We start from the raw sequence: 27,031 nt of genomic DNA on the forward strand, positions 1-27,031 counted from the left end.
CTAGATCAGTGGTTCTCAACCTTCCTAATGCTGCGACCCTTTAATACAGTTCCTCATGTTGTGGTGACCCCCAATTTCATTGTTACAAATCGAACATAATTAAAGCATAGTGATTAATCACAAAAACAATATGTAATTTTATATGTGTTTTCCGATGGTCTTAGGCGACCCCTGTGAAAGGGTTGCTCGACCCCCAAAGGGATTGCGACCCACAGGTTGAGAACCGCTGTTCTAGATTATTCTGGCTTCCCAGCATGTGTTTGCAGGCTGTACTCCTCACTGTTTTCTGAACTGCATGACATAACTTCCCAAGAGAAGCCATGATGTCCTGGCCACCCAGGGTCAGCCAAGGTCAGCTCCTGTTCCCACTATGAGGAGTGAGACACTGGAGTTGTCTTTGCCCCAAAATAGCCTGTGTCCATGTGGTGGAATTAGCTTGATATCATCAAGCCCCAAACTTGGAGCCAGAAGCCCTGCTTTCAGAGGAAAAGGACTCTGAGCCTTTTAGCATTGCTGTTATGCAAGTATTTAATTAGTCTTGAGGGCACTGATAGCCAGGGACCTGAGACAGTATCATGATGACCAGGGCAGTGCTTCAGAAGGATGCCAAAGGGATAAAGGCACCACATTTGAGAGAATAATTTATTTTTACAAGTCCCGAAGGAAGTCCAAGTAACAAGATCTTACATTTTTACTGATATAGGATCGTTTACCCCAACTCTCTATAATTTACCATAATTTGTTACAGCATTTCTACTTTCCCTATTTTCCTGATAATTTCAACAACTTAATCCAAGTAGTGACAAATTTGATTGATAGGCCAAACTTCCATTAGACAGATGGACTTTATACTTTGAGCCCTCTCTGGCACTTGAGTACATGCATCAAAATTGAGTAGATGAAGTTTTAACTGTAGAAGAAGAGGTAAAATTCAGTCAACTATATGCATATGCTTATTTTTCTCCTGATCCTGTTTTCAGTAAAAATCTTATTTTTAAGACACTTGTTAAACTATTAGTGTGGCATAAATAATGATTTATAAATATAGACTAATTAATCATTTTCTTGGCTGAAAGCTAAATATTAGTATCCTTTTTTTTTTTTTTACAGATAGACAAAAAGAAATGGAAGGAAAGTGAACTACAAACAATGTTTACTTCTACTTTAGCAAAGTGAATTATTCATGAAAATTGTATTGCAAGCTTGCAGTGCCAAAGGTAGCCCTCAGGATGATTTTTCTCATTCTTTGGGCCCTGGGAGTAATTGTAAAGTGGGTAGCAATTACTTTTGGCATCTTCCCACTTCATATCCAGTGTCCTTCTTTTACCTACTTTTCTGAAATTAAGTATTTAGTGGCCCTGTCAAAGCTATGGCTTTCCAAACTCTTCTGAGTCATCCCATTCATCTCTACCCTGCACTGAAGGGCCCCAGGGTCCATAGTTGTTATATTCACATGCATGGTATGCACACTCCCATGCGCACATGCGTGCACATGCACACACACAATATCAGAAGAAAGCTTTTTAAATTATGAGCTAAATATCATTCATACTAAGGTATGATTGACAAAAATGTTTATGAATTTTAAGAGAAGTTTGTTAATTAAAATGAAACTTTAAGTGGATGTGATTTTCTGGGGAAACAGTCTTTGACTTCTTCCTGCCTGTGTTTATGTAACCCTAATGTCCTGTTCTCCACTCCCATCTTCTAAACAACACTGAGAAGAATCAGTTGACAATTGGCATTCTGATTCTGAATTATTTCTTTATCCTTGTTCTTGAGAATATAGACCTTATCACGAGACTCTGTAGACATTAGGCATTCTTAAAATAATCTATTATATAGTTTGAGGAAATGCTAAGAATCCAGCTCCCTGCTCCGTAACTCATGTTAGGCAATATATAGGAGTTACAATAATGGCCTTTGGGCCCAACCTCAGGTATGTGAATTCTGACTCTATCACTTAGTAGCTCTGTGACCCTAGTCAATTTATTTAACCCCTTCATAAAATGGGGATACTAACAGCTATTACCTCATCAGAGGATTCTAGGATTCATTGATATAATAAACATATAGCACAGTATCTGGCATAAATTAAGTACTCAATCAATGTTAGCCATTATTATTACCACAGGCACAGCCATTATTATGCACTATGGCACATCGAATAGAACATCCCTGAGTGAGCACCTTCAAAGCTTACTATCCCTCTCTGAGTGTCCTGGCTTTTAATACTTCATCTAATTTTTTTTTTTTTGCTTTCAGTTATTTCTTTGGGAATGTTGTGCATCAAGCACTGTGCAAGGAGCTGGACCCTCCAGTGAGCTATGTAAGTATGGGTACTGTTCTGATGAAGCTTTTAGTACAGAAGGAATAATAGCGCGGACTAATTACAAAAGCAATTTTAATAATGATAAGCCCTGTGGAAAAAAGAGGCTTAATGAAAGCATGTAAAGTTTGGGGGTGGGGAAGCTAACTACCAGGATCAGGAAAAAAAATTCATCTTGAAGGATGAGTAGGAATGATATAATCTAGAATTGGGTATAGGGGAGTAGAAGACAAGTAAAGTAAATGGAAACATACTGTTATCAGCTGAATGTTTGTGTCCACCTCCCTCTTCCCCCTTTATATATTGAAGCTCAGACTCTCCATGTTATGGCATTTGGAAATGTGGCCTTTGGGAGGGAATTAGGATTATATGGAATCATGAAAGGGATCCTGGTGATGAGGTTAATGTCCTTATAAGAGGAGGAAGAGAAACCAGAGCTCTGCTCTCTCTACCCCATGTGAGGACACGGTAAGAAGGTGGCCATCTTCAAGCCAGGAAGAGAACACTCACCAGAAGGTAAATTGGCTGGCACTTTGGTCTTGGATTTCCTAGTCTCTAGAATTATGAGAAATATGTGTCTGTTATTTAAGCCTCCCAGTCTATAGGATTTTGCTATGGCAGCTTGAACTGACTAAGACGTGGTGGAAGAATGCATTTGAAGAGGTGGGGAAAAAATGGCATGGTTGGAGAAGAGGAGAGTGATGGTATGGTTGGGAAGCAAGAGGAAAGTGGTACAGAATTAGGCAGGAGTCAGGGGCAGATATTTGGCAACATTTGATGATATTTTTGGTTGTCACTATTGGGAGTAGGGAGTTCCACTGGCATCTAATGGGTTGAGGCAAAGAATGCTACCAAATGTCCTACAATGCAGAAAACAGTCTCCAACAAGGGATTATCTATACTAATAAAAGGGTAATATGCTAATTAGACCAGGAGACCTTCTGGGAGACCTTCCGGACATCCTTCTGGACAAAGCCATGGGAGTGAGGCCAAGGCAGAGGAGGTTAGGGGCGATCATACCAGGAGGGGAGGGCAGTTGGGAGTGATCAGGCTGGCAGTGGGTGGGGGTGAGGATGAGAAGGCTGGCAGGGGGGCCAGTTGGGGGCAAGCAGGCCAGCGGGGGGGGGGGCAGTTGTAAGTGAGCAGGCTGTCAGGGAGGCAGCTGGGGGTGATCAGGTCAGTAGGGGGGCAGTTGGGGGCATGCAGGCTGGCAGGGGGGGTCAGTTGGGGGCAGGCCTGCAAAGGGCGGCAGTTGGGGGTGAGAAGGCTGGGGGAGGCAGTTGGGGGCAAGCAGGCCAGCAGGCAGAGTGGTTAGGGGCAATCAGGCAGGCAGGCAGGTGAGCGGTTAGGAGCCAGCGGTCCCGGATTGCCAGTGGGATGTCTGACTGCCAGTTTAGGCCTGATCCCTGTGGGCCTAACCTGGCATTCAGACATCCTCCGAGGGGTCCCAGATTGGAGAGGGTACAGGCCAGGCTGAGGAACCAACCTCTACTGCCCCGTGCACGAATTTCATGCACCGGGCTGCTAGTTCAGCTAAAACTGTCAATAGAGCCGAGGTTGAGACACCTTGGGACAGACAGATCATCAGGTAGGATTTTGAAGTATTGTGCTTTATCATGAGAATAAGGGGAATCCATTGGGGGATTGTAAGAAAAAGGATGATGTGATTGTATTTGCTTTCTTAAAAACCATCTCTGGCTGCTTTGGGGAAAGAGCAGCTAATAGAATTTTGCAAAAGTCAGATGAGAGTTGATGGTGCCCTGGGTTGCCTTAAAATGTATATCCCTACATTTCTTAAACTTTGAACTGGGGAGTAAATAAACTAAAAAGTCAGAGAGAATAATTGGACTCCTGAGAAAGTAAGTTGTGTTTTTTCTTCCAGATTTTCTGGCTCTTATCAAAGCACCTCCTCTTTTCTGTCCAGGTTTTCCTGAGTCTCTGCTGACTCTGCTCTGGTTGGGAGTTACCACACAGGCCCCAATGCCTGCCCTACCTTCCTACTTGCTGTTCTACTTCCACTTTGTGCTTTCTATTGAGAGTCCTCCCTTATGTAACCCTCTGTCCAGTCAGACTCACTTTAGAAACAGATGGATGCTGATTACTGCTCCATGGATTTCCAGAGTCTCCCCTGGCCCACTACAAAATTGTATGTCCATCAATCCTGTCTAATACTTTGAAAATGGAACACGTGTCTCCTACTTTGAAATTGTATTTCTAACAAATTCCACAAAACAGCAGTTTCTCATGGTTGACTTCTGCCAAGCACATGGTATCAATATGACCAGGATTTTCCAAGATTACCCAGATTTTATGTTATTTAGTGCTTTTAAATAAAATTAATCCATTATGGATCTTTTTACTAAAACTAGTAGCCATCTTAAATTTCTTCTGGAAAAAAGGCAAAGTGCTAATAAATCTAATTGTGATTTAAATTTTAAATATGTAACATTTATTTTCCTGCTACCCAAATTCATAATTCAGAAGAAATTCTGATTGGATTGTGAAAAGTAAGGTTGCCATATCTGAATCATATTCTTATTTAATGGGACCAACAAAGTAAGTAGCTGGCACTCATAGATGGAGAAATCTAGAGCTGGATGGTCCAAGATACACATATGAGCCAGATATAGACTAGACCATGGTGTCTTGCATTGGAAAGGAAATGTGTGAGGCATCCAGGAGTAAGAGAATAGTGAGTGCTGGAGGCTCCTGGGAACTAGAGTGGGTATGTTCCAATTAAAAACAGAATCAGCAAGCTGCTGCCATATAAAACATCAGTATCAATAACTGCCTTTTTGCAAATTCTGGTCAAGGGAAAAATAAAAACAAAAGCTTAAGATCTCTACTGGAAACTTCAAATGCAATTAAAAAGAAAATATTGCTAAAATAATGAAAGACCGAAAAAGAAGTACAGTTGGGACACAGTGGACAGTATTTTAAAAGTCTATCTTCTCTTCCTCCTTTTAATGTTGTACTGTTTATGGCGATCATACAAATACAAAATTACTTATCTCACTCTCTCTCACCATCTCCTCACCACCGATCTATTTCCTTCTCACGCATGAAACATCACCATAATATTTAGGAGGTGAGGTCACTCAGTGGAAGAATGAAAATACACAATCTTTTCTGAGCTGTTGTCCTTAATGTGTACTGCCGCATCTGTAAGCCCAGAAAAGTAGGTCATCAAAATCTGAAGGGACATATTAACTTTAATGCCTGGTGCATATTAGAGCACATTAAGGACAGACTTTCAGCCTTAACTCTTCATCTCTTCTCCAGCTTTGGTAGATTTAAAAATCCCATATTCTGAGCACAGCATCATGCTTCCCAGAGCTGCAGCTATGCATGGCTTTTTGTCTTTGGAGGAGATGTTTCTATACAGGTCTAAGGAAATGCAATACAAGGGAAATTCCATTTTGACAAGTTTCAAGGGAGGGGGAAAGTTGCCCTTTTTCTTTTAAAAATATATTTTTATGGATTTCAGAAAGGAAGGGAGAGGGAGAGAGAAACATTAATGTCTCAGGCATGCCTCCCACTGAGGATCAAGTGCCCTGACCGAGAAGTGAACCCTGACCTCCTGGCTCAGAGGTCAATGCTCATACCCCCTCCTTTTTTTTCTGCAACAGAATGCTGGAGTGGCAACGTTGTTTAGTTATCAAACAGATAAATAAAAACGGAATTTTCCACTTAAGAAAACTCTAGTATTTTAATGTTTTATATAGTGCCATTTATTTGTTAAGACCCAAAGCACCATCCTTATTCCAAAGTTAACTTTTTGGTGATGTCCAAACCACTCTCATGTTTCTCAACTTGAGAAAGGTGGAGATAGGGAGAAAGTATCGAAATGGGAGAAAGGGGCTGTTTTTGTCTTGTTGTGTGTTTCTCGGTGGTAACAGATGGCTTTCTCAATGACTAAAAGATGATAAAATTGTATCTATTATGGCCCCTTTGTGTATGTCCCAGAAACTTTCTGTAAGATTTACATCCACTGAATGCTAATTTGTTTCCTTAAATCCTACATTCAATAAATATAAAGATCAGACACTGCTGTAAATACTGTAAGTGGGGTGGTGACTGAGACAGACAAGGTCCCTGTTCTTAAGGAACTGACCTTACAGAAAGGGAGACAGTGAATAAACAAAGAACAGAAAAAATAACACATACACTATGCCAAGAATTAGCTGAAGGCCTAGATGCCTCTTGAGATTATATGATCAATGAAAGATGACATACAGGTTGAGACAAGTGTGACAAGGAGCCAGCTATGTAAAGATTCCAGGGAAAGGTCATTCCAGGTACTGGGAACAGCTAGTGGAAGACCTTTAAGGTGGGCATATTAGTTTCCTGCAGCTGCTGTAACAAATCACCACAAACCTAGCAACTTAAAACAACACAAATTTGTCATCTAGATCTAGATGTCAAAGTTCAACATGGCATTCACTGGGCTAATATTAAGGTGTCGGTGGTCTGCTCTCTTTTCAGAAACTATAGGGAGAATATGTTTCTTTCCCTGTTCCAGCTAAAGGCCACTGAATTCCTTGGCATGTGGTCCTTCTCTGTTTTCAAAGCCAGCAGGGTAACATCTTCAAGTCTCTCTGAATCTGAATCTGCTGCCTCTCTCTTTCATTTATAGGGACCCTTGTGCTTGCACATTTGGTCCACTGAGATGATCCAGGATAACCTTCCCATCTAAGGTTCTTAACTTAATCTTATAATAACAATTGCTATTGCCATGTAGGATAACATGTTCACAGGTTCTGAAGGTGTGATGTTTTGTTGGAGCCATCATTCTGTCTACCACAGCACAAATGAACATTTTTGTGTTCTAGCAACCAAACTAAAAGGCCCTGTATGGCAGGACTCCAGTAGTAAAATGATGGGGCAAGGCCTAGCTGGCAGTAATAGATGACATTACCTCATTAACCATTTAATTGTAATTTTCAAATGTCTGATATTGCCACAGGAACATGTAGTCATTCAAATTTTTGGTTTTCTGACCTTCCTTGATTAGTAGTAAACCAGGATTACAAATCATTACTCTAATTCTCTAGTTGTAAGAACCACAGAATTTTAACACTTATTATATACCGTTTCGTATTCTGCTTCCTAACATTGTAGAATTTCAGATCTCAAGAAAAATTGAAAGATTACCTCATTGGGTTCTTAATTTTTACAACCAAGGGTGTTGAAACCTAAAGATGTTAAATGTCTTTCCTAAGATGATGGACTTGAGACCAGAAGCTGACCGTGAAGCATCTCCAACCATATCTCTTGTGCAAGATTGCATTTTAGGTGTCTGTTACCTTTCCTAATTGCAACTGTTTCTGTGGACCCAAGGTATTAATTTAGTCTGGATGCTCCCCAGGCTAAGCACATACAGTTTTGCATGCATGGAACAGTTGGTGGTGAATAATATTTTTTGGGTTAAGGGTTGATTCAGTCCATTGCCCTTTCTTTTCATCCAGAACAGTGAAACAGAACCCTCCTGTTTTAGAGGTATGTACCATTTTTATCATTTTCAAGATACTGTAATGGATATCATGCCAATTGTATCATGCCTAATTATTTAAGGAAAGTCTCAAGTACATCCACACATGATTGGTTTGTCTTGTACAATTGGCATTCCTAGGTGAGGGTACTAACTAAAAAATTTGCTATCCAAACATTATACATTTATAATCTATTAGCTTTTCAGATTAATTTATCTTGGGGGTTATTTTTTGTCTGCAATAGATCTTTGATATAAATTTCTTCTTCAGAGAAATTTGAGATCTTTCAATCATTCCTGTCATCCATCCCGTTCCAAATTTGACCAGTGGCAAAAGATGTGTAGACAGACAGAATAGTTAGTAAAGGACTTGAGGAAACTCAAAATATTGTGAAAGGAAATAGTCCCAATGATTAATAGAAATTTGGTTATACAGATTAAAAAGTTGATTGACACCAGAGATAAATTTTACACTTATTTTTTTGACTCTGAGCTTTGCAGATATTGTGATAACTATCAGCAACTTCCAACTTGCTCTTAAAAATAACCTTTGAAGTAACTTCTGAAAACTGCAGGAAATTGTGAGACACATGGATTCATCAAAAGGAAGAAAAGAGTTTCTTACAGCTTATCCTGGGCAAGAAAGCTGGTTGGGGCAGATCCCAGAGGCAGAACTGGGTATGTCTCTTGGGTGTGGATCAAACCTGTAAAGTTCAGGGAAGGAGGTTTGCTAATCTCTGAGCAGGTGGGTGAAGACTAATCTACATTTTGGACTTTACATACCACTGCTCCTTAACTTTTCTCTAAATCTCCATAGCAGAAATAAAAATATTTCTACATTTTTCTTTAAACTGTATAAATGTAGTCATCACTTCAAACTGTTCAAGTATATCTTACCAAAGGTAATTTATAATCTTGCATGTTCTGTGTAAATCAGTATATTGAATCAAAAGCAAACCACAGGTTATTTATATAAAAGGCCAGCTCCCAGATATTCCATTTGACTTATTTCATTTCCATGAGAAATTAAGAGAAAAACACAAACATGTGGCTTTTTTTTTTAAACAATAATCATAGGATGTTTTGTTTGTTCAAAGGAATACTAAAGTGTGTTTTCAGCATACCTTAATTTCAGGTTTAGAACGTTTTTAGAACATGTGAAAACATATATCAGGTATTTTAAATATTTTACTAGAGCCATTATATTGCACTGTTATGTTTTCTATTATAACAGCATTATATAACTTTAACTTATTTAAAATTAAGTGCTTATAGCCTGTTTACTGACATTTAATATTACAAAATAAGTTTCTATTTCCTAAGAAGCTCAATAAATGCAAACTCTCTGAACAGGTGAAAACTTGACAAATATTTACTGCTCATTTATTGAAGGCTCATTTATTGAAGAGAAACATACAATTTGGCTTTGGATTCAAGTAATTTGAGAACAGATTTATGCTGTACAAAATACTTTATGATGAAGTAAAAATATATGAAGAAAATAAATCTATAGATTTGAACAGGGAGTGAAAAAATGGTTTTAAAGGGCAATTAAAGTGTAAATTGGTAAGATTTAGAAGATGATAGGGTGGAGAAGATATTCAATACTAATCATAATGATGACATAATAACAGAACCTTGAGTGTTTCCTGCATGCCAACTGTAAGACCAGGTTTATTATGTATATTTATAAGCCTCACCATTATATTACATTAAATCTGCAAGGAAACATTAGTTCCATTTCAAAGACAAAGCACCTGAGGTTCAAAAATGTCATAGCAGGCTAATGACAGGGCATAATAATACATAAGCAGCAGGTTCCAAACACTACATTTTCCACCATAAATGAATGCCGTGATTGAGAGGAGCATATATTATGTATAATAATGGGCAATAAATTTGTATGGGACATATGGAACTAAATTATGGAGGGATTTGAATGCAGGATAAAACGTTTAGACAGGCTCTATGATGCAGTAGAGAACGACTCTTGGTTCTTGGCTACATCTCTATTTGTGGTAAACACTATATGTTCTGTGTAGATTTTTGTCAGGGTAGAAATATACATATAAACTCTTTTAGCCTAGTATAGTGCCTGTTATATAGGACTAGGGGCCTGGTGCATGAAATTCGTGCACTGGGGTGGGGTGGGGCCTCAGCCCAGCCTGCCCCTTCTCACAGACTGGGAGCCCTCGGGGGATGTCCTACTGACTGGAGGTGACCCGGCTGATCAGGGGAAGGCACCAGCCCCATCACCCCGCTGCTGCAGCCACTGCCAGCCACCACAGCCACCAAGGTGTTTTCATCAACAGGACTCCAGTCCCTTCACCACGAAAGGATGACAATTTTCTTTAGGCATTTTCAAGATGTGTCTTTCATAGGATATGACATTTCTTTCTTTCTTTCTTTCTTTCTTTCTTTCTTTCTTTCTTTCTTTCTTTCTTTCTTTCTTTCTTTCTTTCTTTTATCCTCACCTGAGGATATGTTTCCATTGATTTTTAGAGAATGTGGTAGAGAGAGGAAAAGACAGAGAGAAACATCAATGTGAGAGGGACACTTTGACTGGTTGCCTCCTGCATTAGCCCTGACCTGGGCCCCAGCCAGGGAGGAGCCTGCAACCTAGGTACATGCCCTTGATCAGAATTAACCCGGACCCTGCAGTGGGCAGGCTGAGGCTCTATCCACTGAGCCAAACTGGCTAGGGAAGGATATGACATTGTTTAGCCCTCCAGCAGTGGACCTTTGTTTTTTCCTCCAGGAGTGAGGTGGAAAAACCTTAGATCACCTTTTTGGATTCTTGTTACCCAAGTTACCAAGAACATTACCAGTGGCATACAGGGAGCTTAGCCAATGAGCTGTCAGAAAAGGTGTTTCCCCTGCAGCTCACCCGCAGAGGCAGGTCTGCTGGCAAGCCTAGGCTGGCACACCCCCTGTCTCTGGGCCTGCTCAAGCCTCTAATGCAGCTTGGGCAGGGCCCTCCAGCTCTGCTCAAGCCTCTTCCCGAGGCTTGGGCAAGGCCACCACCCCTCCCCTCCGCTCAGGCCCTGATCAAGCCTCTGCTGTGGCTTGGGCACGGCCCCCAGCTCTGATGAAGCATGTGCCGTGGTTTGGGTGGGGCCCCTCCCCGGCTCTGATCAAGCCTCCACTGTGGCTTGGGCAGGGCCCCTGCTCCTCTCTGGCCCTGCTCAAGCCTCTGTTGCCCCCCACCCCCACCCACGGCGCCAAGGCCAGTAAGCCAGGAGTGGCCAGGGGTGTTCTGGGATGGAGGTGCTCAGGGCCTGCATTGAGGCCTGCAGGCTCTGAGCTGCCTGGGTCCCTAGATGTTCCCGAGACCTAGGCAGTTGGGCACCTGTGTATGCAAATTAACCCACCATCTTTGTTGGGTTAATTTGCATATCCACTCCTGATTGGCTGGTGGGTGTGGCTTGTGGACATAGCGAGGTATGGTCAATTTGCATGTTTCTCTTTTATTAGATAGGATGTGTTTAATATATGGCAAATTCTCTTTCTTTCTGGGAATTCTGGACTCCTCTTTTCTTCTCTCTTTTTAGAGGCCGCTGCAGAGTAAATAGGTCAATGGTTCAGTTTTTCCTTCACTCTTTTCTCCCCATGAGAACAACAACCTAAAGCTCATATATTTTTTCTAATTTGCATCTTTATTGAGTATAATAGATGAAGCTTGAACCAAAGTCCTGTCACTACTGCAACATGAATAAATAGATCTCAGGAAAAGCACTATCAGCAATAAACAGAAAACTGAAGCTTCCATTTGGAAAGATGAAAAACTATTTCAAGAGTTATGCCAGTAAATAAGTGTTTCAGGGACTTGAAGTAGGAAAGGATGCACTAAAGGTAATAAAGCTATTATCTAACTTCATAGACCTCAAAAATGGAAGAAATAACTGAGAAAATGAACAAATAGCTTAAAGGTGAGGATGGGAAATGACTCTTGAATTAGACAAATAATAAAATAGCTAGAGATGATAAAACATGCACTAAGTTTCGATTTTTCTTATCAAATAATTTTGGAGTGTTATTTTAGGAATAGGGCAAGAAGTATGAAAGGTGAAAACTGTTAAGTACCATTCATGTAAGCACTAGTATTGAGAACCAGCAATTGCATGGACATTTTTAAAGGTTTGTTATTCTTTTCTCTACCCAGAACAACTCTGCTTAGATAATCAAAGGTAAGTAACATTATTTTTGCTAAATATAAATGCAAAATTAGTGCCAAAAAGAAATTTGGAGGGTGGTGAAGGCCTGGGTTGGGGCAGAGGTGGGCTAGAAGATGTCAATGGGGGAGAAAGGGGGATATATGTAATACTTTCAACAATGAAGATTCAATATAAAATAAAAGAAATTTGGGGTGAAAATTAGAGTGTCATGGAGTTGATCATGTCAAGCAATAATTAGTTAATCTAACTTTGTACTCTTTAAAAATATACTTTGTTGTTTTCAGAGAGGAAGGCAGAGGGTGAGAGAGATAGAAACATCAATGATGAGAGAGAATCATTGATCAGCTACCTCCTGCACGCCCCACACTGGGAATCAAGCCTGCAACCCGGCATGTGCCCTGATGGGAATTGACCTCCTGGTTCAGAGGTCAATGCTCAACCACTGAGCCATGCCGGTCGGGCTCTAACTTTGTACTTTTATCTAGTTTACTATTAAGCAAAATTTATGACTATCCACCATTCCTTTTTTTAAAAAATATTATAGTCTATTTTCTAAATAGAAGAAATTTGAACATGCTGAGATGAATGATTTCTCTGGAAATTAGAGGAGAGATTGGCATGATGGCTCATAGAAAGCAAACCAATTGCATCTATTTTAGAGAACGTACTTTCCCTATCTTTATCACCTTCCTACTTACCATGTGGCATTGACTTTGTCCTTACTAGTTTCCTTTTTGTTGCTTATTTTCTTCAACTTTTCCATTTGGGAACCAGAGACTATATCCTCCAAGTGTCATGTTATACATGAAAATACTGACCACTAAATGTCTAAGTGATTATTCCTATCATTCAGGCAGTTGGTACAGATCCTGGTGCAGATACTTGCCCTAGTTGGCTGATCTAGTGCTTCTCCTAATCCACAGCAAGATTACTATCTGTTTCCCCATCTCTTCTCACCTGTTACCATGTGTGTATGTGCACACATGTGGGTGCATGCATGTGTATGCAATGGGAGAAGAGATCAAAGAATAGGAACAGGAGGAGTTGTTATATAGGAGTTTCATTTGTAAATTCTCAATCATTGGTCAGGAACTAGGAACCAAAATGGGATAATCATGTTTACTTTACTGAATCAATCTTTACTTAAAAAAGGAGAAAACAGACCTAGCTGGTTTGGCTCAGGAGATAGAGCATCGGCCTGCAGACTAAAGGGTCTCAGGTTTGATTCCGGTTAAGGGCATATGCTGGGGTTGTAGGCTTGATCCCCAGTAGGGGGCATGCAGGAGGCAGCCAATCAATGATAGTCTCTCATCATTGATGTTTCTATCTCTCTCTCTCTCTCCCTCTCCCTTCCTCTCTGAAATCAATAAAAATATTAAAAAAAGAAAGCAAATTCAATTTATGACTATCCACCATTCTTTTTTAAAATGTTATACTTCCATTTTTAAGCATGGATTATTATAGTGGATATGAAATTGGATAAGTTCTGTTTTGTGTTTTATAGCTACCAGCTATGTAAGCTACAATAACCTTTGCTTGTACTTTGGTAAACCTTCTTGCCTGAAGCAGGTGGCAAGATGCTGTGATTGAGAGGCAGGTTGAGTTGCAGGAAGGAAATGTAAGTCAATGTTCAACTGTAGTGTTCTCTTTGGAGTAATTAGTGTTTGGTTTATGGTAATTGGGACTGAATTCAGCAGCTATGCCTGCAGCCCTGGCTGTCCTAAGTGTGCTGCCAAAGCACAGACTGCATTGCTTTCAGGGCAAAGGTAATTGGTGTTCTTGAGGAGTCCTACTATTTTTCAGATTGAGTAAATCCCAAACAGGTGCAGCCCTAATCCAAGGCCTTGGGAGGAGCCATTGGACAGTCAGCTGAGGGAGTTGGACTGCTCCAAAAAGAAAGCAGTGAGTAATAAAAATGCTGCAGGAGGGAGCAAACCCCAAGAACCCAAAATGCCAGGTTTTAGCACCAAAACCATTGCTGGCATGAGAACAGTGAAACTCTTGTCAGCCTGCAGTGAAGTGGGTGGTACATGGAAAGCCCAGTCCAGAAAACGAGGTATACAGGGTCTGTGGATCATCCAGAGCTGACACTTAGCTGAAAAGCTAGAGACCCAGTGTTTCCAAAAGATAATTTTTGTTTTTCATTTCCCTTCTCTTCCCATAAATAATCCAAATCCAGATACCATGATAAATGACTGGGTCTCACCCACTTGTTACAGTAAGTTTACAAGGGAGGGCAGTGCACACAGAGAGGTCAGACCTACTCCTGTACATTTTCAATCATGCTCCAGTGATGAGTTTAAAACTATGTCTATGAGCAAGTTAAAACAAAATGAAGAAAATAAAAGTAGATGAGGAGAAAAAGAGAGTGACAGGAGGAGGAAAACTAGAAAAAAACACACACAACAAAAACAAGAGGAAAGTAAGGCAAGAATGTGTAAATAGTTTTGGTCAACCAGCTTGGGCATAAATGAACCTAGTGGCTGAGGGCTGAAACATATGGGTGGGTAGGGCTGAATCAACCCTGGAAGGGGGTTGGTTTGTGTGTGTGGCTGGGAGAATGAGAATAGGCCAGGGAGGATAGGGAGTTTTTGATGCATGGTGCCCAGGCTGGGCTCACTCTGACTGACCCTTTAGTGAATGAGCTTGACACATAGGCATTTTTTACAAACATAAAAAGAAAAATAAGAGAGTGAATTATTGTCTCAATGAAGCTCGACTACTCCCAAAATAGACAAAGTAGCCGAGTAAAGGTTAATTTCTGGGTCCCCAAGCCCTCAAGCAAAACATCTGAGGGAACTCCTTGGTCTTCGTTAGTTACTAAATGAGTAGCTTGTAGTCACCACTTCCTAAGTCCTAGAAACCAAAGCCTATTGCTTGATCACTATTAAACAAAATTTAGCAATTGAGGCAGTGCTATATAGTCTCTGGTTTGGGGGCATAAAAATCTGCATATTTTCATTAGAACTAGTTTATTTTATACATGGTAACTAATGCTTGGCTCATTAACAACCCACTTTCCCCTTTCTAGGGTCCAAACCCTCCTGTTAAACAGCTAATCATTCAGGCTTACTGAACATCAGTTACCAATGCATTGAAGTTAAGTACAAATGTGTTTATGTGGGAAGGAGGATACTTGAATGTGCACTTAAATTGCTGTGACTTCCAGCTGCAACAAAGCATGACTTGACTACACTGGCTGGGGAAATGATGTATGTGACAGGGGTCACCATTATTTTACTCTGGTGCCACAGAGAGGCTGAATGTGAAGAAAGAAATAGGAGAGGAGGGGAAAATGGGGAAGAAAAAAAGAAAGGGTAAAGAGAAAGAGTGAAAAGAGAAGAGGTAGGGAGGGTGGAATGACACCAGTCATTGCCTGGTGTGCCGTTTAATGGCACTAGGACCGTGGTTACCTTCTCTGAGTATAAACCAGAGAGCAGCGTGTGGCCTCTGAACAGTAGTGACAAAGTGGCACCTCTACAAGGGCTGATTCTGAGCAGAGGAAAAGCTTTTCTCGTGGGAAGATCAGCCCATGTTCAGGACAGATAGTGCGAACAAGCACATATGCCTATCCCTATGGCAGGAAAGAAGAGGCGAGGAATCATATTTTAAAGTTCCATTAACAAACAACTTTACTCAAGGAGGAGCTGTTAATAAGTAATGAAACAAAGTGCCTGTTATGGAGATTAAATGCCCCTGTGTCTAGGTTCAAAGTTCAGGCTGCAAAGAGCAGCTGTCACCCTGTCTAACCCCACGGCAGCCTTAGAACCCCTGGTTCAAAGTGTGTCTTGCTGCCTTCCTGTTACCATGCTGCCCAGTGCAAGGTCCAACCAGGGTTCAGAGTTCAGCGTCTGAGGCTCTGCTGACTGCCTTCTTTGTTTAGCTTGGGCGAGTTTTAGATAAGCCTCAAACTGCTTATTTAAGATGATCATTACATACAACTGACATTATTTTCCCAGATTCATACACTTGTGCTTTATATGCAAGCTTAAACAGTGCCAAACTATTTTCTTGAGATCTTGTATGTGTACAAAAGCAATCAATGTAAGGACATATAAAAGACTAGATGAAAAATATTTCTAAGACACAAAACTGGGGCCCTTTGAAAGTACATGAGAGGAAAACTTTAAGACAGGTCAAAGAATCTCCTCTGTAACTATCAAAGATCAAATAATTACTAGATTTGCCCTTTCCTCGGAAAACAGTAGGTGAGTACTTTTAATTTCTGGATGGAGCACCCTCTTTAGGTGTTCTTTTTACTCATCTACTAAATATTCATAGGGAAACTCAGTTTTTCAAATTCTTCCCATTGTCTAACCTGACCCAATGAGTCTTGAGAAAGGTGCAAAACATTAATCAGATAAGGAAACTGAGACTCAGAGATTTTAGCAACTTGTCTCAGTTCACAGAGTTAATTAATATATTGTAGAACCAAGACCATAATCTATCTTGTTTGCCTTTCCTCTCAGTCATTTTTCTACTAGTCCACTGCTGCATCTTATGTCCTGATACCAATTCTTTTTTTAATTTTTAAAAATGGGCTTAGTTCTTTTCCATTTTTTTTACCTTCATGGAAGCGAACAGAATCTAAATAAAACACAGGAGGGCAGGCAGTTTGGGAAATGTGGTTTGAAAGAGCACTTCAGGTGGGGATTTGGGGAAACAGCCTGACTCTAGTTGGCCTACTGCCAGGCACTTGTGATTCACGCTACCTTCTGTTGGCCGCGAGTGCCAAAGAGGCCAGATTTTAGACTAGTTACTTAGTGGGTCAGTTAGGGTGCTGCTCCTTGCAGTGATAGCACGGATTAATATTTTACTTCATAAAGGAGCACAGTTTGTGGTGACACTAGCGCCCCAAAGGCTTAGAATTTAGGATATTACTTGCTTGTGATTCATAAAATCAAGCTAAGGTTTCATTTTTCTATATTTTCTTTACATTAGAATAGAGTTTTAAAAATCACCAGTGGGTTTTATTCCTTTGGTAGATATCTACCAAGGCCTACAATGTTCCAGGTGCTTACTGAGATATTTATTTGTAGATATTTGTTTACATATATATTTTCAGTTATTTATGGTACTGTTCCCACACTGTGTGCTACAAAAAAAGACATAAATGTAAGTTTATTTATTTTCATAAATATAAGTCTAGACACATTCTATTCCTAGTCCTTGAAGACCTTGAACTATAGTATAGTACAGTGGTTCTCAACCTGTGGGTAGCGACACCTTTGGGGGTCGAATGACCCTTTCACAGGGGTCGCCTAAGACCATCGGAAAACACATATATAATTACGTATTGTTTTTGTGATTAATCACTATGCTTTAATTATGTTCAATTTGTAACAACGAAAATATATCCTGCATGTCAGATATTTACATTACGATTCATAACAGTAGCAAACTTACAGTTATGAAGTAGCAACGAAAATAATTTTATGGTTGGGGGTCACCACAACACGAAGAACTGTATTAAAGGGTCGTGGCATTAGGGAGGTTGAGAACCACTGGTACGATAGGTAGAAAATAGTAAGAATTTACCTAGCTGGTGACAACAGAGATACAAACAAAATGCTAAGGGATCAAGAAGAGAAGTAGAAGTAAGGGTTGAGTCTTTATTTACTGAGTGCCTGCTCAGGATCAGGCACAAGAATGGATGTTTGACCAATGTTAAAGCTTGTGAACAACACAACCATCCTTGGAGGTAGATATTTTTATTGTACAGGTAACTATACTAAAACCCAGTGAGGTTAAGATACTTGTGCAAAGCCACACAGCTGTAAAGAACAAAACACAAGTATGAACCCAGTTCTCCAACAAAAGTCCATATAGAGGCTGGAAAAAGTAAAACCAGCCAAAGAGAGGAAATAAATTTTCAGAAAGGAAAGAAGACAACAAGGACTTTCTTGCATTTTGAAAGGCAAGATGGAAGGGAGTCTGTGGGTGACAGTAGGTACTTAAAGGCACAGAGTCTAGAAGGTCAGAACCAAAAGATGAGGCAGTAGGTGTCTGATAGAAAAGTAGAAGTTGCCTGGCCAGTGTGGTTCAGTGGTTGAGGGTCAACCTATAAATCAGGAGGTCATGGTTTGACTCCCTGATCAGGGCACATGCTTGGGTTGCAGGCTGATCCCAGTGGGGGTCATGCAGGAGGCAACCAGTCAATGATTTTCTCTCATCATTGTTGTTTCTGTCTCTCCCTCTCCCTTCCTCTTTGAAATCAATAAAAGTAAGTATTAAAAAAGAAAAGTGAAAGAAGCAAATGTGAAAGCTCCAAGTATAAACTTCTACTCCTTTTAACACATGACGATGGAGAGAAAGAGTTGAACCCGATGCATTTTTAACGTCATCTTTTACTGGTGGCTATTTCTTCGTCCCCACCTAGAAGAAAGACTATATACTTTCCTCATTACTTTGTATGTGCTCTTGTAACCTGCTATAATTTCAGCTTTCACTTTGAAGACACACCCTAACCTAGATCTCTAGCCCAGATCTCTCTCTTAAGATACTGATTTGTATTTCCAGCTGCTCATTCAGTGCATCCGACTGGACAACTCAGAGCACCTCTATCTGCTCCTGCGACCTTGGTCCTTCCCTACATCCCGTCTCGGACCACGACTCTCTATTGTTTTCGTCTCTCAGGCCGGGCACTTTGACAGCTTTGTTGCCTTCTTGGTCTCCAACGAGAAAATTCCACATGTCGCCAATCCTCGCAGTTTTACCTCTGAAATGTCTCCAAACCCATCACCATCTCTCAACTTCTCCATACCTCAGGTCAAGTCGTTGTTATCTCTTGTAGGGACAAAGCAGTACATAATTGAGCTGATCTATGTTATGCAGTTATGCTGTATTCGTCTCTCTCACTCTTATCACTAGTAGAAATGATTTGTAAAGTAGGATCTCACCTACCTTGGTCATCAGGGTTAAGGCAGGGTGAAGAACATAAAGTTAGTTTCCTTCTAAACTCTCCTTTCCTACTCAATAAAAACTTTCCTTGTCTTCACCTAGCAGGCACTGTCTATAAATATAGAATTGACTCATGCTCTTAGTCCATTCAGGCTGCTATAACAGAATATCACAGATTGCATGATTTATAAAAAAAGAGAAATGCACATCTCACCATTCTGGAGGCTAAAAATGTAAGATCAAGGTGCTGGAAGATTTGTAGTGAAGTGTAAAAATCCTAGTTCCCACTAAGGATTCTGCTTCTTAGTTCATAGACAGCTTTTTCTCCCTATTTCCTCACATGGTACAAGGAGAGAGGGAACTCTCTGGGGTCTCTCTCTCTCTTTTTAATTTAAATTTTATTTTTCTTACAGTTGATATTCAACATTATTTTGTATTAGTTTCAGGTGTATACCATAGTGCTTAGGCAATCATATACTTTATAAAGTGTAGCACTAATTTATCACAACAAGACCTAATCACTTTCCAAGGCCTCCACCTCCTAATGCCATTACATCGGGGCATTAGGTTTCAATTCATGATTTTTGGGGGCACAAACATTTAATCTATAGATTTCACTTTATTGGATATTATATGTGTCCAGTGAGATTTCTCCCACTTACCACCAGCAGGTCATGAATAGCTCTTCCTGCTTACCTCACTCAGCTCTGCCTCCCTTAAGTGGTGGGTAGGTTTTAGCCCATTCTCCTACTGAAAAAAACATTGATTATAAGGGGCTAACCAATCTTAGATCACCCGGCATAATGCAAGCCAACCCTTTAGAGCACGCACTCTATGAATTCCATGATGGCAAAGAGGTCAGTGCATGAACAAACCTGTGAGGATAGTCTAAAAAAGAAAACTAGAGGATCTTCTTCTGCTCCAATAATACACAAATATTTTACCTGTACCTTTTTGGGAATCACACCTTCTGTGGTGAAAACAGAAATTCATATCTCCCTTCACAGGGCTTTTCTTCTCTCATGCTGACTATTGGGCCACAGAAGGGAAAAGGCAGCACAATAGTAAAGTGTAGGAAAGAGATTTGGGGGCAAAAAGACCTGCAGAATCTCACAGACCTTATATGTAGGTTGTATTCATGTAGGGTTGCCCCATCTAAACAGAAGCAACTATATAAAAAAAATCAAAGGCAACAATAAATAAGTAATGATGTCATAAAGGCTTCAGGCCTGATTTATTGCTTTCCTAAGTCCAGTCTGTCAGGCTGAGTTTTGCCTTTAGAAGGTGGTGGGCAGTCAAGGGAGCAGTCTGACTGCTTTTCCCATTTTACCTGTGTATCCTGTCAATTGGAGTTCTTCCAAAAAGTCAGCAGCTTTGGTAACCCCAAAATGAGTCCCTCAGAATAAGTATGATCTCAGTACATCATCCTATCAGCTCCCTCACTTTCTTGTCAGATTCTCCTATTCTTCTTTGAGTACAGACCAGAATAACCCTGACTTTTCTTGTTGCCCTATCTTATTACTTATATATGGCAATCTAATTTGCTGTCTTCCAAACATCATGCATTTCTTAGCTATCTCATTTTGATTAATTTATATTTATTACCCGCCCCAATTTTATTTATTTGCATTTTCCCTAAAGTTATTTAATTATGTTACCTTTTTATTTATAACTTCTTTGGATTGAGGGAAGCAGGAAGATATAGAAGATAACAATGGTTCAGTGACATTATTTGCAGTCTAATTTTTACTCTGTTAATGAATCCCTAGATATCCTAGAAAATCAGTGAGTATCTTTTAGCCAAAATTTTTCACCTTGAAAAAACGGGAAAAGAACAATGTACCTCCTTGAGGTGACCATGGGGAATAATTAACAAAATAAATTAATAAAGTAAAAGTGATGTAAAAATCTGTATTTGTGAGGATCACAGGAATGTTTCTTTATTTTCAGATTAATTGTAATATATCTTATTTTGAAACCTGACCATTTATATAAAATGGAGTGGGAGAAATCTCTGAATTTGTTAATGGGGTTTCTACTTCTTCAATACTTTGTGCCCATGGTGCTCATAAGGAAAGTAATATTAGACCTTTTACAAAATCAACTATTTTCATATATTTATGTCTTTATCCATATATTTATGTCTTAATTATAGTCAGGTTTAGTTTTATAACTGGAGAATGCAGGGAAGTTTCTACTCCTGCCACAAGGTATGCTGCTGATTCTAATATGACAATAACTTAAATTCTCAGTAGTAGAAATTTTTTCCTCCAGGTCTTAAAGGTTTTTGTATTTTTTTAAATTTAAAATCTTTATTGTTTTAAGTATTACATGAATCTCCCTTTTCCCCCATTGACCACTCCCTGGCCGCTCCCATCCCTCAGCACATGCCCTCAACCCCCCACCCCCTTATTGGATGTACCCATTGATTATGCTCATATGCATGCATACAAGTTCTTTGGTTGATCTCTTACCCCCACACTCCCTGCCTTCCCTCATAGGATGGACACTCTTTTGATGCTTCTATGTCTCTGGTTCTATTTTTTGTTCATCAGTTTATGTTGTTCATTATATTCCACAAATGAGTGAGATTATGTGATATTTATCTTTCTCTGATGGGCTTATTTTGCTTAGCATAATGCTCTCCAGTTCCATCCATGCTGTTGCAAATGCTAAGAATTCCATCTTTTTCACAACAGCATAGTATTCCATTGTGTAGAGATACCATAGTTTTCTAGTCCATGCATCTGCTGATGGGCACTTAGGCTATGTCCAAACCTTAGCTATGGTGAATTGTGCTGCCATGAACATAGGGGTGCATATGTCCTTTCTGATTGGTGTTTCTGGTTTCTTAGGATTTTGTCCTAAAAGTGAGGTTACTGGGTCAAATGGAAGTTCCATTTTTTTTTTTTGAAGAAACTCCATACTGTTTTCTACAGTGGCTACACCAGTCTGCATTCCCACCAGCAGTGCAAGAGGGTTCCCTTTTCTCTGCATCCTCGGCAGCACTTGTTTGTTGATTTGTTGATGATAGACATTCTGACGGGTGTGAGATGGTACCTCATTGTTGTTTTGATTTCTATAACTCAATGATAATATACGAAGTGTTATCTTTCATATATATGTACAAACACATACATTTTCTTTCATATATTGATTACCTGTCTTACATATATAAGTATTACATACATGTACATTTATATGTAAAATAATAGTTTACATATCATTGTATTATACATGAATACACATGAAGGCTAGAGAAGTTGAGGAATTAAATAGAAGTAAATAGGTCAATAAATAGCTTCCCTACATTATAGTTTTGCCATAGATCCATTCTTTTTTTAAAAAATTTAAAATTTAGAAAAGATTCAGATTTACAAAAAATTGTGACTATAGTACAGAGTTCACATATGGTATATTTATTATAATTAATTAATCAATAATAATGATACATTATTATTAACTAAGTCCACAGGAAACATCATACTTGACAATGGAAAGCTGGAAGCTTTTCCTCTAAGATTAGGAAAAAGAAAAGGATACTCAGTCATACTACTTTTAGTCAACACAATACTGGAAGTCCAACCCACAGCAATCAGACAAGGAAAATAACTAAAAGGCATCCAAATTGGAAAAAAAAAATGTAGAGCCGTCTGTATTTTCAGATAACATTATATATAGACTAGAGGTCTGGTGAACAAAATTTGTGCACTGGGGGTGGCCCCTCAGCCCGGCCTGCCCCTTTTCACAGTCTGGGAGCCCTCAGGGAATGTCCTACTGATGGCCTGCTGGGGAGCAGGCCTAAGCTGCAGTCTGGCCTCCCTCTATGGGAGGCAACCGGTCAATCAGGGGAAGGCACCGTCCCACCACCCCATCGCTACTGCTGCCTCTGGCCTCCCTCTGTGGGAGGCAACCCTGCAATCAGGAGAAGGTGACACCCCAATCATGCCACTGCTGCTGCCACTGCTGGCTATAAGCCTGCCTGAGCCTTGGCCATCGCAGCCACTGCAGCTTGCCTGAGCCTCACCTGCCCTCATTGCCTGGGCCTTGGGCCCTAGCAGTGGCAGTGGCCATCAGCAGCTTGATGGAGCCCCTGGGCCAGCCTTGGGTAAGTGGCAGCAACCATCAGGAGTGCTCACAGCCGCCGCTGCCATGTGGGGAGTACAGGCTGCCTCTGCCAGGCCCGCCTCCCCAACCCCGTCCCTGCTGCTGCTTGCCCAGGGCTGGCCCAGGGCAAGTGGCAGTGGCCATTGGCAGCTTACCAGAGCCCCAGGCTGGCCCTGGGCAAGGGGCAGTGGCCATTGGTGGCTTTCTGGAGCCCCAGGCTGGCACTGAGCAAGCAGCAGTGGCCATTGGTGGCTTTCTGGAGCTCCAGGCCAGCACTGGACAAGCGGCAGCAGCCATTGGTGGCTTTCTGGAGTCCCGGGCTGGCTCTGGGCAAGTGGCAGTGGCCATTGGCAGCTTGCCTGAGCCTGCGGCCAGCCCTAGGCAAGTGGCAGCCACCATTGCATCCCCAATGCTACAAGTCCCTGCCCACCAGCACCTGCTGTGCACGCAGCTTGCTGATCGGTTGTTACTGTGATGGTGTCACAACCAATTTGCATATTACCCTATTATTAGATAGGTAATCATAAATACTCCCCAAAGAACTGTTAGAACTAATAATCTAATTTAGAAAAGATCCAGGATACACAAATCTGTTGTGTTTTATACATTAACAGACTATCAGAGAAATCAAGAAAATTATTCTATTTACAATTGCATCAAAAGGATAAAATATTTAAAAATAAATTTAATCAAGGAGGTAAATGATCAATGCACTTAAAACTGTGACATTAGTAAAAGAAACAGAAGACACAAATAAATGAAAAAATATACTGTACTCATGGATTGAAAGAATTAATATTGTTTAAATGTGCATAGTACCTAAAGCAATCTATAGATTCAATGCAATCCTTATTAAAATTCCAATGGCATTTTCACAGGAATAGAAAAACAATCCTAAAATTTATATGAACTATGAAGGACTTTAAATAGCCAAAGTAATATTAAGAAAGAAAAACAAAGCTGAGGCCTCAAACTTCCTAACTTCAAACCATGTTATAAGGCTATAGTAATTAAAACAGTATGGTATTGGCATCAAAGCAGACACATAAATCAATGGAACAGAATAGAATCCTGAAATAAACCCATGAATATATGTAAAGTTATTTATGGCATAGCAATTAGACAAGAAGAAATAAAACGTATCCAAATTGGAAAAGAAGAAGTAAAACAGTCATTATTCACAAATGACATGATATTGTACATAGGAAACTCCAAAGACTCCATCAAAAACTACTAGACTTAATAAATGAATTTGGCATGGTAGCAGGATACAAAATTAACACCCAGAAATCTATGGATTTTTACACACAATAATGAACTCACAAAAAAAGAAACTAAAAAAAAAAAAATTCCATTCATCATTGCACCAAAAAAAAATAAGATACCTAAGAATAAAAACTAAGGCGGTAAAAGACCTATACTTGGAAAACTACAGGACTTTGAGAAAAGAGATAGAGGAAGACATAAACAAATGGAAGAATATACCATATTCATGGATTGGTAGAATTAACATCATTAAAATGTCCATACTACCCCAAACAATCTATAGATTCAATGCAATCCCCATTAAGATACCAATGGCATACTTCACAGACTTAGAACAAACACTCCAAAAATTCATCTGGAATAAAAAAGGACCCCGAATAACCACAGCAATCCTGAGAAAGAAGAACAAAGTTGGAGGGATCACAATACCAGATATCAGGCTATATTACAAAGCCACTGTTCTCAAAAATGCCTGATATTGGCACAAGAACAGATACAAAAGAAGGAACCAAATAGAGAACCCAGAAATTGACCCAAGCAATTATGCTCAATTAATATTTGACAAAGGATGCAAGAGCATACAATGGAGTCAAGCCAGTCTCTTCAATAAATGGTGTTGGGAAAACTGAACAGATACATGCAAAAAAATAAAACTAGATCACCAACTTACACCATACACAAAAACAAACTCAAAATGGATAAAGGACTTAAACGTAAGATTGGAAACTATAAAAATCTTAGAGAAAACCACAGGCAGAAAAATATCAGACATATGTCATTCCAATATCTTTACCAATACAGCTCCTAGGACAATGGAAACTAAGGAGAAAAGAAACAAATGGGACTACATCAAAATAAAAAAACATCTGCTCAGCAAAAGAAACCATCAACAAAAAAGAAAGCCTACAGCATGAGAGAATATAATTGCCAATGATATCTCAGATAAGGGTTTAATCTCCAAAATTTATAGGGAACTCATACAACTTAACAAAAGGAAGATAAACAATCCAATAAAAAATGGGCAAAGGACCTAAATAGACATTTTTAGAAAGAGCTCATAAAGAAGGCCAAGAGACATATGAAAACATGCTCAAAGTCACTGATCATCCCAGAGATGAAAATCAAAATAACAATGAGGTACCACCTCACACCTGTCAGAATGGCTATCATCAACAAATCAACAAACAACTGCTGGCGAGGATATGGAGAAAAAGGAACCCTCTTGCACTGTTGGTGGGAATGCAGATTGGTGCAGCCACTGTGAAAAATAGTATGGAGTTTCTTCAAAAAATTAAAAATGGAACTGCCTTTTGACCCAATAATTCCACTTCTAGAAATATATCCCAAGAAACCAGAAACACCAATCAGAAAAGATATATGCACTCCTATGTTCATAGCAGCACTATTTACAATAGCTAAGATTTAGAAATAGCCTACGTGCCCATCAGCAGATGAGTGGATTAGAAAACTGTGGTACATCTACACAATGGAATACTACACTGCTATACAAAAGAAGGTATTCTTACCATTTACAACAGCATTGATGGACCTGGAGAGCATCATGCTAAATGAAATAAGCCAGTCAAAGAAAGGTAAATATCACATAATCTCACTCATTTGAGGAATATAATGAACAACATAAACTGATGAACAAAAATAGAGCCAGAGGGGGGAAAATCCTATATAATAAAGACGTAATATGCAAATTGACCATCACTCCAACACACAAGATGGCCACCCCAATGTGGTCAAAGATGGCTGCCTCTATGTGGAAAGCAGGGGAGGGGAGTTGGGGGTGATCAGGCCTATAGGAAAGGGCAGTTGTGGGGGGACCCAGGCCTGCAAGGGAGGGCAGTTGGGGGCAACCAGGCCGCCAGGGGAGGGCAGTTAGGGGTGACAGGCTGGCAAGGAAGGGCAGCTAGGGGTGACCGGGCCAGCAGGGGAAGACAGTTAGGGGCAATTGGACTGGCAGGGGAGGGCAGTTAGAGGTAATAGACTGGCAGGGGAGGGCATTTATGGGTGACCAGGCAATCAAGGGAAGGGCAGTTGGGGGCAACCAGGCTGCAGGGGAGGACAGTTAGGGGCAATCGGGCCAGCAAGGGAGCAGTTAGGAGTCAATCAGTATGGCAGGGAAATGTTAAGGGGTGATCAGCTGGCAGGTAGAAGAGGTTAGGGGCAATCAGGCAGGCAGGCGAGCGGTTGGGAACCAGCAGTTTTGGATTGCGAGAGGGATGTCTGACTGCCTGTTTAGGCCCTATCCCAGTGGAATTGGGCTTTAACAGGCAGTCAGACATCCCTTGAGGGGTGTCCCATTGGAGAGGGTGCAGGCTGGGCTGAGGGACACACCCCCACCTCCGTGAATGAATTTTGTGCACCAGGCCTCTAGTATATTAGAATCTAAAAGAAGTAATCCTGTTATTTGCAGATTTTTAATATTTTCTCCAACTTTTGTGATATCATACTATGTTAGTACAGTTCTGGTAATCTATATATATATATATATATATATATAAAGCTAATATGCAAAATGTCTCCGCGGGAGTTTGACCAGGAGACCGGGAGTTTTATCGCTTGCCATGACATGCGCTGACCACCAGTGGGTGGTACAGACCGAAGGAAGGCCCTGACCAGCAGCCAGAAGGCCCCAATCGGCCCTGATCACCAGCCAGGCCTAGGGACCCTACCTGTGCATGAATTTCGTGCACCAGGCCTCTGGTATAATTATACTTAAAATCATTTTTTTCTTAAAATATTAATGTTTAT

General features: G+C 40.3%; 1 pseudogene; it reads left to right on the forward strand.

Moving 5' to 3' along the window:
• Positions 1-1,916: 1,916 nt before the first annotated feature.
• LOC132231866 (glycolipid transfer protein-like) overlaps positions 1,917-27,031 on the forward strand; it is a 170,930-nt pseudogene continuing 145,815 nt past the window's right edge.

This window comes from Myotis daubentonii, chromosome 3 (assembly GCF_963259705.1).
Source record: "Myotis daubentonii chromosome 3, mMyoDau2.1, whole genome shotgun sequence".
Taxonomy (NCBI): domain Eukaryota; kingdom Metazoa; phylum Chordata; class Mammalia; order Chiroptera; family Vespertilionidae; genus Myotis; species Myotis daubentonii.